General features: G+C 43.7%; 1 pseudogene; it reads left to right on the top strand.

The window, feature by feature from the left end:
• Positions 1-2,289: 2,289 nt before the first annotated feature.
• On the top strand, positions 2,290-11,844 carry LOC137377430 (muskelin-like; annotated as a pseudogene).
• Positions 11,845-19,231: the final 7,387 nt, after the last annotated feature.

The raw sequence follows: 19,231 nt of genomic DNA, 5'->3' as shown, positions 1-19,231 counted from the left end.
AATTGAACAAACAGCAGGCACAAATTCAACTGGAGGGTATGACATGATAGTCATTTTTGAGACATGGCTGCAAGAATGTCAGGAATGGGAATTAAATATACTGGGTTATATGGTCGACAGGAAAATGATAGAGGGAGAGGAGTAGCCTTAGTGATTAAGGATGAAATCACTTCAATGATACGAAAGGATATAAAGAGAGGTAAACAGGCAGTGGAGAATGGGTAGAATTACAAAATAGAAAAGGATTTCAGACAATAGTGGGAGTTGTGTATAGGTCCCTTGTTAGAAGTTGTGAGGTGGTTGCATGTATAAATACAGAGATTAGACAAGCATGTAGTAAAGGCAGATTGGTTTTAATGGGGGATTTTAACTTTCATATAGACTGCCACGAGCAGACTGACTCAAGACAGAAAGGTAGTGAATTTCTTGAGTATGTTCAGGATCGCTTTCTGCAACAATATATCTTAGAACCAATAAGGGGGCATGCCAAATTAGATTTAGTAATGAGTAAAGAGTCATATTTAGCTGACAGCCTAACGGTGCGTGAAAATTCATCTAATAATGATCATAATATGATAGAGGTCATTGCAGTGTTTGAAAGGGAGAAACACAAAACAGTTATTTGGACTCTATATGCAAGGCTGGCTTCAATGTGATGGCACAGACACTTTCATAGTAAACAGGGCAAATCTGTTATTGAGTAAAATGACAGAAGGTCAATGGAAGGTGTTCAAAAAAGAATTTGTGATACAGAACTTGTTTATACCCCTAAAGGGCAAGACCTCTTCTTGCCAAAGAGAAAACATGCAAAAATGCAAAAGAAACCACTGATCCTGATGATAGAGAGAGGTACTAAGGGTAATAAAACAGATAGTAAGAGCTATAAAAAGAGCATATTAAAATAAACTTGTAAGGAACATCAAAAACAACAGAAACTATTTTTACAACTGTTTTAGTATAAAGGGTGTGGTCAAGAGCAATGTGGTCCCCATGAAAACTAACAACGTTGATATTGTCAATAAAAATGAGGAAAAGGCAGACATGTTGAATAATTCTTATCAGAGTTGTAGAAGAGGAAGGGGTTAGCATGCTGGGCATCCCAAGGAAACTAGTACTGAATCAGGGACAGGGACTCACCAAAATTAACGTAAGCAAATAATATTAATAAAGAAAATAATGGCACTAAATAGTGACAAATCCCCAGGACTAGATGGTTTACATCCAAGGTTTTAAAGGAAGTAGGTGAGAACATTGCAGTTGCCCTAACTACAATCTTCCAAACTTCTCTAGATTCAAGAACTGTTCTTTGGATTGGAAAATTGCATGTCACTCTGCTATTTAAGAAAAGTGAAAGGGGAAATCAAGGAATTCGAGATAAAATAGCCTAATATCTGTTGTCGGGAAATTACTAGAGTTGATAATTAAGGACAGAGTGACTGAACACCGAGAAAATTTTCAGCTGATCAGAGAAAAGGAATATGAATTTGTAAAAAATACATGAAGCCTGATGAACTTGATTGGATTTTTTGAAGAGGTGACGAAAGTAGCAGACAGGGTAATGTCTATTGACGTTAATTATGTGGACTTCCAGAAGTCATAGGCCATTCAGCCCATCAGGTCCATGCCATCTTGCTGTTGAGCAATCCAATCAGTCCCATTTCCCATCTCTATCCCCGTAGGACTGTAAATTTATTTCCCTCAAGTACCCATTCACTTTCCTTTTAAAATCATTTATCATCTCCGCTTCCACCAACCTTGTAGCCAGCGAGTTTTAGGTCATTGCCGCTCACTGCATAAAAATTTCTTCTTCGTATCCCCCCGCATCTCGGATCCAAAACCTTAAATTTGTGTGCCCTAGTCCTTGTACCATCATGTAATGGGAACAGATTTTCTTTGTCTACTCTATCTACGGGTGGCACAGTGGCGCAGTGGTTAGCACCGCAGCCTCACAGCTCCAGTGATCAGGGTTCAATTCTGGGTACTGCCTGTGTGGAGTTTGCAAGTTCTCCCTGTGTCTGCGCGGGTTTCCTCCGGGTGCTCCGGTTTCCTCCCACATGCCAAAGACTTGCAGGTTGATAGGTAAATTGGCCGTTATAAATTGCCCCTAGTATAGGTAGGTGGTAGGGAAATATAGGGACAGGTGGGGATGTGGTAGGAATATGGAATTAGTGTAGGATTAGTGTAAATGGGTGGTTGATGGTCGGCACAGACTCGGTGGGCCGAAGGGCCTGTTTCAGTGCTGTATCTCTAAACTAAACTAAACTACATCTGCTATGAACTTGTACACCTCTAACTTGCAACAGGAATGTTGATGACACTCGAGCTACTGAACCACAATTCAGTGGACATTTTGCTTACCATTGTCTGTCTAACATTTGGAAGCTACTTTGGGAGGACTCATGCAATGCTGGACCAGAAGATGTGCAGTCTAGGATTGGGCATTGCATGCTCTTTCATACTAAAAATCGGTGCATTTACGTATTTGGTGGGCAGAGGTCAAAGACGTATCTGAATGATTTCTTCAGTTATGATGTAAACAGTGACCATGTGGAAATAATATCTGATGGCACAAAGAAGAACTCTGGTATGGTTCCAATGACCGGTTTCACTCAGAGGACTACAATTGACCCAGAACTGAATGAGATTCATGTCCTCTCGGGTCTCAGCAAAGACAAGGACAAACGAGAAGAGAATATTTGGAATTCTTTTTGGATTTATGACATCACCTGGAATAACTGGTCCTGTGTCTGCAAAAATGATCAGTCTTTAAAAGATAATCTGAACAAGAGCCTTCAAGAAGAGGAGCCATGCCCTCGATTCGCTCACCAGGTAGTCTATGATGATATACACAAGATTCACTACTTGTTTGGTGGGAATCCTGGCAAGTCATGCTCACCCAAGATGAGGCTGGATGATTTTTGGTCACTGAAGCGTGGTCGCCCTTCCAAGAACAACCTACTGAGACACTGCAGGTATCTCATCAGGAGTCACAGATTGGAGGAGAAAGCTGAGTAGGATCCTTTAAATGCTTTAAGATATTTGCAGAATGACTTGTATGTTACTGTGGATCACTCAGAGCCAGAATAAACAAAAGAGTTTCAGTTACTGGCTCAGGCACTCGGGTTATCGAGGGTAGGTGGTAATGTGGAGAAATCAGTTCAGCCATAAACTTATTGAATGGCGGAGCAAGCTCGAGGGGCCGAGTGGCCTACTCCTGCTCCTAATTCGTATATTTGCATGTTCATATTAAATCTCCCCTCAATCTCCTTTGCTCCATGGAAAACAACACCAGCTTTTCAAAACTAACCTCGTAACTAAAATCCCTCATCCCTGGAACCATTCTGGAAAATCTACTCTGCATCCTCTCAAGGACCCTCACTCACATCTTTCCTTAAGCGTGGAGACCAGAACTGAATGCAATACTCTAGTTCTGGCCTAACCAGAGTTTTATAAAGGTTCAGCATAAATTCCCTGCTTTTGTACTCAACACCTCTATTTTTGAAGTCTAAGATCCCATCTGCTTTATTAACTGCCCTCTCAACATGTCTTCCCAGCTTTAAAGATCGATGCGCATGAACCCCCAGGTCTCTCTGTCCCTGAACACTCTTTAGAACTGCACCATTTAGTCTATGTTACCTCACCCTAACCCTCTGCCAAAATGCATCATTTCACACTTCTCTGTATTAAAATGCATCTGCCAATTGCCTGCCCATTCTGCTAACCTATCTATATCCGAGTTGCAGTCGATTGGTATCATCCTCACTGTCTGCCACACCTTCCTCATAAGAAATTGTTAGCTAAAGTTAAAGCTCATGGAATTTAAGGGAACATATTGACCTGTTTGGGAAATTGGCTGAATGGCAGGAGACTGAGGGAAGGATTTTGCCCTTTGGGTCGGTACCCCAGCATCAAGGTTAAATGGGGGTCCAACCCCGCTCTGTGTGGGAACAGTCACCCAGCAGTGGTTTTCCCTGAATTGGCCAATTAGCCACAAGACGGCAGGCTTGCTGTCCAACTAAGGGTAGTGGGTGGGCTCTCGCAGCTGGAAGGCCAATCGGAGGCCCTCTAGCACTAAAGAACAAGCAGCCTGCCTTTTTAGGTTACAGAGAGACAGGTGCCTCCATTTTGTGGCACCCTCTCTCCAACTTCCTTAACTTTTAAATTTAAAAATGGAAGCTGCAGCTGGGCCAACATTGCCAGGCGGAACCCCTCCACAGGGCAACCTGTGGCCGCAGCTGTGGCCAGGCAGGTGGGGAGCGTCTCAAAGCCAGCCTGGAATGCTGGCCCCATGGTCTGCTGCAGGGAGGCCACCTCCAGGCAGCTGGTCTAGTCCCCAATGCCTCAGGGGGCCCAGAGTCCAACTGGAAAATTCAAGTTGGCTTCTGACAATAGGCCTTAAGTGACCTTTAATTCCCCTTAATTGGCTACCTGCCACTATGGGTGGGTAGCCCGGCTGCCCCCCCATCCCGCCTCTGGGAAATGGTTCAGGGGTGGGTTGCTACCAGCAAACAGATATTCTGGCTGGTGGCATGAATTTTCGCACCCGCCTGCCTCCGCATTCACCCCCATAGATCATTAAAATATCATGAATAGGTGTAGAAAATAATCAAAAAGACTAATAGAAATCTGGCTTTTATTTATAGAATATAAGGAGGTAGAAGTCATCAGACAGCTATCCAAAGCCCTGGTTAGACCACACCTGGAGTACTATGAGCAGTTTTGGGCATCACACCTTAGAAAGGATATATTATATTTGGAAGGAGGGCAGCGTAAATTTATCAGAATGATAGCTGGATTCCAAGGGTTAAGATATGAAGAGAGATTACACAAACTTTGATTGTATTGTATTTCCTAGAATTTAGAAGGTTAAAAGGTGATTTTATCGAAGTTTTCAGGATATTAAGTGGAACATGTAAGCGGTTCTGCTGGTTGGGGTGTCTAGGACTAGGGGGCATTGTCTAAAACCTAGAGCCAGACCATTCAGGAATGAAGTTAGGAAACATTTCTACACACAAAGGGCTGAAAAAATTGGCAGCCTGCACGTGCGGGCCGCGCACCGCCATAATAAATAAATCAGGCTGCACCCCCTCCCAGTTATATGGCGAGGGCGGGGGCGTGCTCTGTGATGCTGGCAATGGTGTCAGCTGCCTGTGCACAAGCGCTGGCGCCCTTTTTAAAGGGCAGCCAGCCCTTCCGGGTCATTTAATTTTTAAAGGGCTACCCCCTCCCCCCCCACCAACGTACCGCTAATAAATTGATCACCCCTTCCCCACCCAATAACAATTAAATTCAACAGTTGCCCTCTCTCACCGTCCCCCAAAAAAACACTTAGGTTCAACACTTGACCTCTGCCACCAAACCGATCAAACTGCAGAGGTCTCCCCTTACCCACCCTCACCTACACCAGTAATTTGCATTAAAGCCTGTTCCCGTCCCTTCAATAAAAATCATAAGATCCCCCCTTCCCCACCACGGTGATGCCTGCTTTCCCTGGACGGAAAAGTGAAGGCGCATAAGTGCCAGCTGTCACATGGAAGATCGCCGCCCGAAGATAAGATCGTTAGTGATTTTATTTAAGTGTATTCATTTCATTAATTTAAATATGTTAATCCGGGTCCCATTGCCCAGCGGCAGGGGGGCAGCCATGGAGCCTCAGCACTGCCGGGAAAATCTGGCCCAAGACTCCTGGTGTCGGGCTCCAGGTCGGGCCACTGCCGGAGCGATCTTCTGGCACCCCTCCACCCTGCCATGCAGCCTGACATCGGGTGCTCAGTAAAATTGATGCTCGATCAACTGCTAATTTTAAAACTGAGATTGATAGATTTTTGTTAACTGAAGGTATTAAGGGATATGGGGTAAAGATAGGTACGTGGAGTAAGGTCTTCCATGATCTAATTGAAAGGCAGAGCAGGCTTAAGGGGCTAAATGGAAATTCTAGGCCTGGATCTCTAAGAGAACTTATTTACCTATTGATTCACAACTCAGCATGAGGACACCTAGAGAAGCTCACCCCAATTAAGTAAGTTTTTGCTAAATAAAACACACATCAACATAATTCATATCTATGTCCTTAGCATGAAAAGTTCCCAAAAAATCCTGAACTATAACAGTCAGCCCCACAAAATGTTGGACTCCTCTTTTCCGCCTCCTGCTAATGCCCTGGCTCTTTCTTTCAACGCTCCTCCAATTGAAGTGCCACAACATTTTAATATCGGAAAAGATAAACAGGCTGTGACAGGAAGGGATAGAGAGTACAAATCTAAGAGTAAGTTAGCAGTCAATAAAATAACAAAACTAAAGGCTCTGTATCTGAATGCACATAGCATTCAAAACAAAACAAATAAAATGAAAGCGCAAGTAGAAATAAATAAGTACGATCTAATAGCCATTACAGCGACATGGCTGTAGGATGACATAGATTGGGACCTGAATATTGAAGTGTACCTGATATTTAGGAAGAACAAGAAGCTAGGAAAAGTGGAGGGGTGGCTCTGTTAATTAATAATAGTATTAGGACATTAGAGAGGGATGACTTAAGCTCAGGAAACCAGGATGTAGAGACAGTTTGCATAGAGTTGAAAAATGATAAAGGCAAGAATTCATATGTGGGAATGATGTACAAGGCCCCAAACAGTAACCACACAGGAGGGCAGAATATAAAGGAAGAAATAATGGGAGCTTGTCAGAAAGGTACGGCGATAATCATGGGGGATTTTAGCCTACATATAGACTGGAACAATTAGATAGGCAAAGGTAGCCTAGATGAGGAGTTCATAGAATGTTTTCATGATAGTTTCTTAGAACAGCACGTTCTGGAGCCAACCAGAGAGCAGGCTATGCTAGACCTGGTATTGTGCCAAGATTAATTAATGACCTCATAGTGAAGGTGCCCCAGGTAGCAGTGATCATTATATGATTGAATTTTACATTCAGTTTGAGGGAGAGAAGAATTGGTCCAAAAGTAGTGTTTTAAACTTAAATAAGGGCAATTATGAGGGCATGAAAGCAGAGCGAGCTAAAGTAAACTGGCACATTACGTTAAGGGGTAGGTCAATAGAGAGGTAGTGGCAGACATTTAAGGGGATATTTCAGAATACACAGAACAGATACATTCCAAGAAAGAAAAATTCCAAAGGGGGGGACTCATCATCTGTGGTCAATGAAAAAAGTCAAAGATAGTATCAAACTCAAAGAAAAAGCATATAATTGCGCAAAGATGGGTGGCAGGTCAGAAGATTAGACAGAATATAAAAAACAATAAAGAATGACTAAAAGATTGATAAGGAAGAAAAAAATTCGAATAGAGAGAAAGCTGGCGAGAAATATAAAAACAGATAGTAAGAGTTTCTATGGATATTTCAAAAAGTAAAGGCTTAACAAAGTGAGCGTTGGTCCTATAGAAAGTGAGTCTGGGGAATTAATAAGGGAAAATAAAGAGATGGAAGATGAATTGAACAGGTGTTTTGCCTTGGTCTTCAATAAAGAGGATACAAGTAACATCCTAGAAATAGCTGCAAATCAGGAAATGGAAGGGAGGGTTGAACTCAAGAAAATTACAATCACCAGGGAAGTGGTACTGAAAAAATTGTTGGAGCTGCAGGCTGATAAGTCCCCAGGTCCTGATGGACTTCATCCTAGGGTCCTAAAAGAAGTGGCTAGAGAGACATTTGATGCATTGGTTTTAATTTTCCAAAATTCCCTAGATTCGAGGAAGGTTTTTTTAGATTGGAAAATAGCAAATGTAACTCCTTTATTCAAAAAGGGAGGGAGACAGAAAGCAGGAAACTATTGGCCAGTTAGCTTAACATCTGTAATAGCGAAAATGTTAGAAGCTATTATTAAAGAAGTCATAGCAAAATTCAAGGAAATGAGGCAGAGTCAACATGGCTTTGTGAAAGGGAAATCATTTTAACCACTTATTGGGGTTCTTTGAAAAAGTAACATATGCTGTGGATAAAGGGGCACTAGTGGATGTACTGTACTTAGATTTCCAGAAGGCATTTGATAAGCTGTCACATCAAAGGTTACTGAGGAAAATAAAAGTGTAGGGGGTAACATTTTGGCATGGATGTAAGATTGGCTAGCTAACAGGCAACAGAGGGTAGGTATAAATGGGTCATTTTCTGGTTGGCAAGATGTAACGAGTGGTGTGCCGCAGGGATCAGTGCTGGGGCTTCACTTTTTATAATTTATATATATGAATTGGATGATGGGAACGAAGGTATGGTTACTAAATTTGCTGATGGCACAAAGATAGGTGGGAAAGTAACTTGTGAAGAGGACACAAGGAGGCTACAAAGGGACAAAGAAAGGTTAAGTGAATGGGCAAAGATCTGGCAAATGGAGTATAATGTGGGAAAATGTGAAATTGTCCATTTTGGCAGGAAGACTAAAAAAGAAGCATATTATCTCAATGGTGAGATATTGCAGAGCTCTGAGATGCAGAGGGATCTGGGTGTCCTAGTGCATGAATCATAAAAGGTTAGTATGCAGGTTCAGCAAGTAATTATGAAAACTAATAGAATGTCATTGTCTATTGTGAGGGGAATTGAATACAAAAGTAGGGAGGTTAGGCTTCAGTTATACAGGGCATTGGTGAGACCACATCAGGTGTACTGTGTACAGTATTAGTCTCCTTATTTAAGGAAGGATATAAATGTGTTGGAAGCAGTTCAGAGGAGGTTTACAGGATTAATACCTGGAATGGGCAGCTTATCTTTTGAGGAAAGGTTAGAAATTTAGAAGAATAAAAGAAAAATACTGTGGATGCTGGAAATCTGAAATAAAAACAAGAAATGCTGGAACCACTCAGCAGGTCTGGCAGCATCTGTGAAAAGAGAAGCAGAGTTAACGTTTCGGGTCAGTGACCCTTCTTCAGAACTGACAAATATTAGAAAAGTCACAGGTTATAAGCAAGTGAGGTGGGGGTGGGGCAAGAGATAACAAAGGAGGTCTAGATTGGACCAGGCCACATAGCTGACCAAAAGGTCACGGAGCAAAGGCAAACAATATGTTAATGGTGTGTTGAAAGACAAAGCATTAGTACAGATTAGGTGTTAATACACTGCATATTGAACAACAGCAAGTGCAAACCTGAAAAAAAACAATGGGTAAGCAAACTGAACAAACTAAGATGAAATGAAATAAATGCAAAAAAAGATTGTAAAAAATGTAAAAAAGAATGTAAAAACAAGGAAGAAAAAATAACTAAAAATGAAAGTAAAATGGGGGGCTGTCATGCTCTGAAATTATTGAACTCAATGTTCAGTCCGGCAGGCTGTAGTGTGCCTAATCGGTAGATGAGATGCTGTTCCTCGAGCTTGCGTTGATGTTCACTGGAACACTGCAGCAATCCCAGGACAGAGATGTGAGCATGAGAGCAGGGGGGGAGTGTTGAAATGGCAAGCAACCGGAAGCTCAGGGTCCTGCTTGCGGACTGAGCGGAGATGTTCCGCAAAGCAGTCACCCAGTCTGCGCTTGGTCTCCCCAGTGTAGAGGAGACCACACTGTGAGCAGTGAATACAGTATACTACATTGAAAGAAGTACAAGTAAATCACTGCTTCACCTGAAAGGAGTGTTTGGGGCCTGGGATAGTGAGGAGAGAGGAGGTAAATGGGCAGGTATTACACCTCCTGCGATTGCAGGGGAAGGTGCCATGGGACGGGGACGAGGTGGTGGGGGTAATGCAGGAGTGGACCAGGGTGTCGCGGAGGGAACGATCCCTTTGGAATGCTGACAGGGGAAGGGAGGGGAAGATGCGACTGGTAGTGGCATCACGCTGGAGGTGGCGGAAATGGCGGAGGATGATCCTTTGGATATGGAGGCTGATGGGGTGAAAAGTGAGGACAAGGGGAACCCTGTCACGGTTCTGGGAGGGAGGGGAAGGGGTGAGGGTAGAGGTGCGGGGAATGGGTCGGACACGGTTGAGGGCCCTGTCAACCACAGTGGGGTGAAATCCTCGGTTGAGGAAAAAGGAGGTCATATCAGAAGCACCGTCATGGAAGGTAGCATCATCAGAGCAGATGCGTCAGAGACGGAGAAACTGGGAGAGTGGAATGGATTCCTTACAGGAGGTAGGGTGTGAGGAAGTGTAGTCGAGGTAGCTGTGGGAGTCGGTGGGCTTATAATGGATATTAGTCGACAACCTATCCCCAGAGATGGAGACAGAGAAGTCGAGGAAGGGAAGGGAAGGGAAGTGTCAGAGATGGACCATGTAAAGTTGAGAGAAGGGTGGAAATTGGAAGCAAAGTTGATAAAGTTTTCTAGTTCGGGACGGGAGCAGGAACGGCACCGATACAGTCATAGAATTTAGAAGAGTAAGGCAACTTGATTGAAACATTTATATAAGATCCTGAGTGGTCATGACAGGGTGGATGTGGAAAGGATGTTTCCTCTAGTGAGAGAACCTAGAACTAGGGATCACTTTTTAAAATTAAGGGGTTGCCCATTTAAGACAGAGAAGAGGAGAAATTATCTTCTCTCAGAGAGTCGTGAGCCTTTGGAACTCTCTTCCTCAAAAGCGAGTGGAAGCAGAGTCTTTAAATATTTTTAAGGCAGAAGTAGATAGATTCTTGCTAAGCAAGGGGGTGAGAGGTTATTGGATGTAGGCTGGAATGTGGAGTCGAGGTTACAATCAGATCAGCCATGATCTTATTGAATGGCGGAGCAGGCTCAAGGGGCCTACTCCTGCTCCTAATTCATATATTTGTATGTTCGTATGTTTGTGTTTCACATATACCACGTATTAAAGATATCTGAAGGTCATTGCAGTCTGACAACAAGTTAGCTACTTATTTGTTGTTTCCTCAGCATGCTGCTGATACCTTCAGCTGCTCTATGTTTTTTGAAAGCTGCATTATAAATTTCCAACCACACAGGGGAGTTGTGTTCAGTCTGTATGCAAATGAGCTGATCCTGCAATTTGCAGGGGGGAGTTGGAGGTCAAAGGTCAGTGCCTGAGTGGATCAGCACACAAAGACCTCAGTTCAATACCTAAATGTTGTTGCATATAGTGACACCACTATTCCTGTCCAGAATAGAGGTAATTGGTTAATGTCCTCATCAATTGTGCCTGGAGACCCCACTTCTGTAAGTAACTGGGATTGATTTTATCCACATAATTTGTATTAAGTTACCATCCTCCACTAACTGCATTTTGCTGGAGAAATCACCCTGCTTTTATTGCAAAACATTGCTGTCGTTTCAGATATGAGTTGTTCAATGTAGTTTGTAAAGACTCTCTAAATAGATACCTCTTGTTAAGTAAATAGACTGCTTTCTCCAGTGCACTGTTTAAATAGACTCTGTTTGCTGGTTGCTGAGTAGATTTTGGTTGCTGTATAATACACAGTTTGCTGTAAGTCCTTATATAAGTTCACTCCACCTCCATCCCATTGGCTGACAAAGTACAGTTCATTGGCTGACACGTGGTGTCAATAGATACATCGGCTAAGCATTTGGGTAAATGGCTTTGTGGAGATCTCATGGCATGGCAGATGTCTTATGCAGTAATCTGTTAAAATCAAAGTCCACAGGTGGTGTACAGTTCATAGTTGCGCATTCTGAAATTCTATTTTCTCATCTGCACAGCTACTTTATTGTCATTTCAAACCATATTGAGGCCCTTGAAAGAGTGCGAAATTAAAGTGTCTGAGGTGAAGGAGGAAAATGATGGAATGCAAGAGAAAGAATGGATGAAACAGAGACTAGAAAACAAGCATCCAGCAGGCCAAGCAGAGCCAGAAATGAAGGAAAATGATCTCTTTTGTCGCAATTCATCCACAGGGCCATCTTTCAGAAGGAAAAAATTTCATTCCATCTCAGAGCAGGATTTCAATCCCTAACACTCCCACGCCTACATTGAGACAGCAGGAAGAAGGGAATGATCCAAGGGCATGTGACACTGAAAATATTGTGAAGTTTCACTTCCACCAATTGTCTTATGATATTAAGAGCCTAGGTCAACAACGACAACCACAACTTGCAATTGTATAATGCATTTAACATAGTAAAATGGCCCCAGATGCTACACAGGAATGCATGTATCACACCTTGCAAGTTAATTGCACACAATATTAGTCAAGCAGTTGCCTATTTAATAAAGTTATTCACTGTCTTTAATCAGTCACTGTCCTCTGTATAATTTAGTGATGTAATCAATCAGATTCATTCTCACACCTTTATTCAGCCTAGTGAGATTGTAGCGACATCCTTGCATGATATAGCTGATTTACCATTCTGTTGAGAGGCTGACTCATGGTTATAAAGTTTTATTCCAAGTTATGTATTGTGGGCAATATTTACTCTTTCCAGAAATGATGGTGAGTGGTAAAGTTAACTACTAATCTTTCCTTTTCTCTATGTAAAATGGCAATGCCATTAATATGCCACCTTTTGCAATATTACAAAACTAGTTACCCCCATCAACATATCAACCTGTTCATTTCTCCTTTGTGCTTATCTAGCTTCCTCTTAAATACATTTATGCTATTGTCTTCAACTACTCCTTGCGGTCGCGAGTTCCACATTCTAACCACTCTCTGGGTAAAGAAGTTTCTTTTGAATTCCCTATTAGATTTATTCATGACTAACTTATATTTATGCTCCTTAGTCTGATCTCACCTGCAAGTGGAAACATCTCTTCATCTACTCTATCAAACACATTCCATAATCTTAATGACCTCGACAAGGTTATCCCTCAGTGTTCTCTCCTTTAGAGAAAAGAGCCCCGGTCTGTTCAATCTTTCCTGATAGGTATAACCTCTCAGTTCTGGTATCATCCTTCTCTAGTGCCTCTATGCCCGTTTTATATTATGGAGACTAGAAGTGTTCACAGTACTCCAATTGTGGTCTAATCAAGATTCTCAACTCGCTTAACATAATTTCTTTTCTTTTCAATTCTAACCCTCTAGAAATGAATGTCATTCCTTTGTTCACTTGTTTTAGATTAGATTAGAGATACAGCACTGAAACAGGCCCTTCGGCCCACCGAGTCTGTGCCGAACATCAACCACCCATTTATACTAATCCTACACTAATCCCATATTCCGACCAAACATCCCCACCTGTCCCTATATTTCCCTACCACCTACCTATACTAGTGACAATTTATAATGGCCAATTTACCTATCAACCTGCAAGTCTTTTGGCTGTGGGAGGAAACCGGAGCACCCGGAGAAAACCCACGCAGACACAGGGAGAACTTGCAAACTCCACACAGGCAGTACCCAGAATCGAACCCGGGTCACTGGAGCTGTGATTATAGCCTTTTTAACCTGTGTTGCTACTTTTAGTGATTCTGTATTTCTACCCCCAGATCCTTCTGTTATTCTCCTTCATTTAGGTACTTTCCAAGGAGTATGTGGCCTTATTCTTCCTACCAAAATGTATTACCTTGCACATATCTATATTGAAGTTCATTTAGCTTATTCTGCAAGTTTATTATGTTATGTGCAAGGCAATGAACCAACGGTAGCAATTAACTATGATTCCTCTGATATTAAAACATGAAAAGTTACTGTCATGTCCAACCCTAAGCTTATGATTGATTCTCTTCACTTGTTCTACAAAAGTTCACCATGTTCCAATGTAAACCCTGATTTGTTTGAATGGAATCTATTCTAGAAGAGTTAATAATCTGTGAGGAAGATGAAAATACTTTGGGGAAAAATACTCAGTGGATCACTATGATCAAAGGGGTACTATCTGCAGTATTGTAACATTAGGGACAATTTTATTAAGTTGCACTGCTGGCTGGGCCCCTTGTCTACTGCTTGGTGTATTGAGAAATGGTAGGTATACTGCCAATGATTTTCCCAATGGGTGTACAGAAAGATCCCAGCTCAGTTTCTTGTCAGGCAGAGAAATAGGATCAGGATTGTGTCAGCAAGAATGGAACACAGGAACCTAAGGACATGGGACAAAGGAGCAGGAATAGATTTTTCAGCCCCTCAAGCCTGTTCCCCCATTTAATTAGATCATGGTGAATCTGTACCTCAACTTCATTTATCTGCCTTAGCTCCATATCCCTTGATAATCTTAACAAAAATCTATCAATCTCAGGCCACAACATTCGGTTGTGTATCACTGTTGTTTTGGCCCTTATGGGAGACATTGTGTGTACAAAATGGGGCCCGTGTCACGCGCTGTGCACGTACACCTCTGACACAGGCCACACCAAATGCTACTTTTGTAAGCTCATTAACAGGGGCACTATGAGCATGTGTCGGAAGCATGCAGAGTAGGCAGATGATGACATCAGTCAGCGTGTAATGTGATTAGATACCAATGGTGCAATTTTCAACCTCAACATTCCAGCTAAGGCCTTCTCCTAACCTTGCACAGTTGAGTATGCATTAAGCAACAGGAATGACTCCCCCATCAGTGCTGTTTAAAGGGTTCATCAACCCCATTCAGGTTCATTGATGATTAATTTCTGCTGGCTGTTGCTGAGTTAGTAGGAGAGTTTTGAGGTTTTTAAAGTTGTTGATGTGTACAGGGAGTTGTGTGGCACATGGTAAAGGCCTTGGTTCTGAATTCAAGGGATCCGCTTGCAATACTTGCTCCCAGTTGTGTATCTGTTATTAATTTATGTGATGTGAGCATCACTGGCAAGGTCAGCATTTGTTGCTCATCCCTAATAGCACTTGATAAGGTGGTGGTGAGCTGCATTCTTGAACCGCTGCAATCAATGTGGGGTAGGTATACCAACAGTGCTATTAGGGCAGGAATTCCAGAATTTTGACCCAGTGACAGTGAAGGAATGGCGATATAGTTCCAAGTTAGGATGGTGTGTGGCTTGGAGGGAAGCTTTCAGGTTGTGGTGTTCCCATGCGTCTGCTGTCCTTGTTCTTCTAGGTGGTAGAGGTCGCGGGTTTGGAAGGTGCTGTCGAAGGAGCCTTGGTGATTTGCTGCAGTGCATCTTGCAGGTGGTATAAACTGCAGCCACTGTGTAATGGTAGTAGACGGAGTGAATTTTTATGGGATGCCAAATCAAGCAGGTTGGTGTTGAGCTTCTTGAGTGTTGTTGGAGCTGCACTCATCCAGGCAAGTGGAGAGTATTCCATTACATTCCTGACTTGTACTTTGTAGAGTCAGGAGGTGAGTTACCTTTTTTTAATTCATTTATAGGATGTGGGCATCGCTGGCCAGGTCAGCATTTATTGCCCATCCCTAATTGCCCTTGAGAAGGTGGTGGTGAGCTGCCCTCTTGAACCGCTGCAGTCCGTGTGGGGTAGGTATACCCACAGTGCTGTGAGGAAGGGAGTTCCAGGATTTTGACCCAGCGACAGTGAAGGACGGTGATATAGTTCCAAGTCAGGATAGTGTGTGACTTGGAGGAAACTTGCAGATGGTGGTGTTCCCCTGCATTTGCTGCCCTTGTCCTTCTAGTTGGTAGAGGCCGCAGTTTTGGAAGGTGCTGTCTAAGGAGCCTTGGTGCATTGCTGCAGTGCATCTTGTAGATGGTACACACTGCAGTCACTGTGCGTCGGTGGTGGAGGGAGTGAACATTTGTAGATGAGGTGCCAATCATGCGGGCTGCTTTGTCCTGGATGGTGTTGAGATTCTTGAGTGTTGTTGGAGCTGCACCCATCCAGGCAAGTGGAGAGTATTCCATCACTCACTGCACAATTCCCAGTCTCTAACCTGCTCTTGGAGCTGCAGTTGGTTCAGTTAAGTTTTTGGTCAATGGTGACCCCCAGAATGCTGATGGGGGTTTCAGCAATGATAATGCCATTGAATGTCAAGGGGAGGTGGTTAGATTTTCTTGTGTCGAAAATGACCATTGCCTGGCACAAATGTTACTTGCCACTTATCAACCCGAGCCTGAATGTTGCTCAGATCTTGCTGCATGAGGCCAAGGACTGCTTCAATATCTGAGGAGTTGTGAATGTTACTGAACACTGCAATAAACAGCAAACATCTCCACTTCTGATATTATGATGGAGGAAAGGTCATTGAAGAAGCAGCTGAAGATTCTTTAGCCTACGACACTACCCTGAGGAACTCTTGCAGTGGAGTCCAGTGGCTAAGATGATTGGCCTCCAACAGCAACAACCATCTTCCTTTGTGTTAAGTATGACTTGAACCAATTGAGATTTTTCCCACTGATTCCTAATTTTACTAGAGTTCCTTGATGCCCCATTCCATCAAATGCCACCTTGATGTCAAGGGCAGGTACTCTCACCTCACCTCTGGTATTCAGCTCTTTTGTCCATGTTTGGACTAATTCTGTAATGAGGTCTGGAGCTGAGTACCAAAGTGGAACCCAAACTGAGCATCAGTGGGCAGGTTATTGCTGAGTAAGTGCCGCTTGAGAGCACTGTCGACAACACCTTTCCATCATTTTGCTAATGATTGAGAATGGACTGATGGGGTGGCAATTGACCGGATTGGATTTGCCCTTTTGCAGACAGGACATACCAAGGCAATTTTCCACATTGTTGGGTAGATGCCAGTGTTGCAGTTGTACTGGAACAGCTTGACTAGGTTCTGGTGCAACAGATACTATCCCCTTGGCCTTCAGCATGACAGGGAGATTATGCAGAGGCAACACAGTGCAAGAAAAAGATGCTCAAAGAGGGATGAGGAGAAGGTGGAGACGGGTTCTTAGCAGGATGCCATATTTACCCAAGGTCTTTTTATTTATTTATTTTATTTATTTAGAGATACAGCACTGAAACAGGCCCTTCGGCCCACCGACTCTATGCCGACCATCAACCACCCATTTATACTAATCCTACATTAATCCCATATTCCTACCACATCCCCACCTTCCCTCAATTCCCCTGCCACCTACCTATACTAGGGGCAATTTATAATGGCCAATTTACCTATCAACCTATCAAGGGGCATTTCTTCTTTCTCAATCTAAGCCAGGAACAGTGAGTTAGATGCCTCCGTTTCAGTAAGGATGTGCTCACTGAAATCTGTCTCCTGTTGCAGACAGACCTGTCTCCTCACCGCAGGGTGAGGACAGCCTTGCCAGTAATTGTAACGGTGATTATAACCATGGACGTCTTCACATCAGCCTCCTTCCAGGATTCCAACACCTCGCAGTTTGCCATCCAGAGTTGTATAAGGGAGCTGAATGAGGCATTGTATGCAAAAAAAGGTAATAGAGTCACAGACAGATACAGCACCGAAACAGGCCCTTCAGCCCACCATCAACCACCCATTTATACTAACCCTACATTAATCCCATTTTCCCTCTCACATCCACACATTCCCTCAATTCTCCTACCACCTACCTACACTAGGGGCAATTTTTTTACAATGGCCAATTTATCTATCAACCCACAAGTCTTTGGCATATGGGAGGAAACCGGAGCACCCAGAGGAAACCCACACGGTCACAGGGAGAACTTGCAAACTCCACACAGGCAGTACCCAGAATTGGATCCGGGTTGCTAGAGCTGTGAGGCTGCGGTGCTAACCATTGCGCCGCCTTTGCCTTCTCACTTTCCAGAGAAAAGCAGGATGAATGTGCATGTGGCTTTGCCATGGTGTAGATTGCCATTAACTGCACATACACGGATGCTGCATCAAAATTCAGAAATGTGCCATAAATACAAAGGTCTCGATGTGTGGCTGGTGTGAAACCATACACAGGACATCTTGCTTGCAAATGCAGCAGTCGCGATGCCTTTATTCTGTGCCAGACCACTGTACCTTCAACAGTTGAGCCACCAGCAGAGACCAGAGGGTGGCTACTGGGCGGCAAGAGCTATTCAATGATCCTCTAGCTCATGACTCTGATGGGCAGTCCATGCATACAAGGGCAGTATACATATAACGAGAGCCAGGCTGCCACATAAAATATTCTTGAGCAGACCATTGGGCCGCTGAAACAAAGCATTGCCTGGACTGCTCTGGAGGTGCCCTGCAGTACATGTGTCATGATTCATCATGGTCTGTTGCAGCCTGCACAACCTTGCCATCATGAGGGCATGAGGTCTATGACAAGCTGCTGAGGAGGAGAAAGAGGAGGAGCAGAGGGAAACGAGGAGGCAAACAACACATCCCCTTTCTGGTCAGGCTGTCTATGATTGGCTCATCTGACTAATCAGTGAATGCAACCCCAAATCCCCATTCAATAATGGTCGCACATCTTACCTTCCATCTGTTACTGACCATTACAGTACCCATTTGGCCAAAATTCTGAAATAAAAGCCACCACGAAACAAACATTCCAGACTGACTTTATCAAACACACCATCCAATATGCCATATAAACATTAACTAATGACCATTGCTCGTTCCCTTAGTACCTGTTTTCTAGGTGCCTTTGTCTGGCCTAGTGCTCTTAGGCAATGATTCCTCAATGGCTGCAGTGGTGGAAAGCTGCCAATTTTCAGTGGAGGAAACTGCAGATGGCCTTGCAGGATGACCTTGATCAGCTCTGGGTGTAGAAGGCCATGTCTCAGGCTGCACAAACTCGCATGGAAAGCAGCACTCTGGGATGGCTGGCAAGGGCTCTGGCAGAGTGTCAGTGGTGGAAGGACAAATGCTGTCATCCTGAGAGAGGACATGCTCCGCTGTGCCACTGTCACTCCCCTGGTCAGTTCCTCAACAATCCAAACAATGTGTTGGAGGACAGATTGCTTGACTGTTGTAACACCCTGTAATCCCCTTGAACACTGAAATCCACACAATTGATGGCAGCAGCCTGAACCTTCATGGCAGCAAGTTGAGCTTGCATGACTTCAGTCTGAACTTCCAGTGAAGCACCCAGATGTTGGGTTTCTTCTACTTCTGTTACAGTGGAAGTGAGACACAGCCTTCAGGCATTGCATCATGGATGGAAGTGTTCTCACAGGCTTGGCCTTCACATCCATGCTCGAGATAATGGGCTCCAAGCTCTGCACAAGTTAGTGTGGACTGCTCCATGCTCCTTGACATAAACCTCAGGCTTTTTGGCAGGTCTGACAAAGCAATACAGGGCTGAATTTACTAAGCCTGGCGTGGGTCCTGTTGGTGGAACAGGAAGTGCGCAGCGTCCCTGCTCGTCTTGTGTGTGGCCAACATATCGTGATTGCACTGCGGGCGGCCAGTTTACACAATGGAGGCGCAGGGCCCAGCCATGGGGGCAGGACTCGAGGCATTGAACACAGCGGAGCAGGTGCTGGCACCATATTTAAAGTCCTGCCATCCCTGCTTGCATTGCTGCCATGGACTCAATTGCTATGCTCTCTGCTGAAACTATTGCTGTACTAACTCCTGGACCCCCCA

Source organism: Heterodontus francisci, chromosome 15 (assembly GCF_036365525.1).
Source record: "Heterodontus francisci isolate sHetFra1 chromosome 15, sHetFra1.hap1, whole genome shotgun sequence".
Classification (NCBI taxonomy): domain Eukaryota; kingdom Metazoa; phylum Chordata; class Chondrichthyes; order Heterodontiformes; family Heterodontidae; genus Heterodontus; species Heterodontus francisci.
Note: the sequence above shows the minus strand (reverse complement) of the source record. Positions and strands in the feature narration are given on the sequence as shown.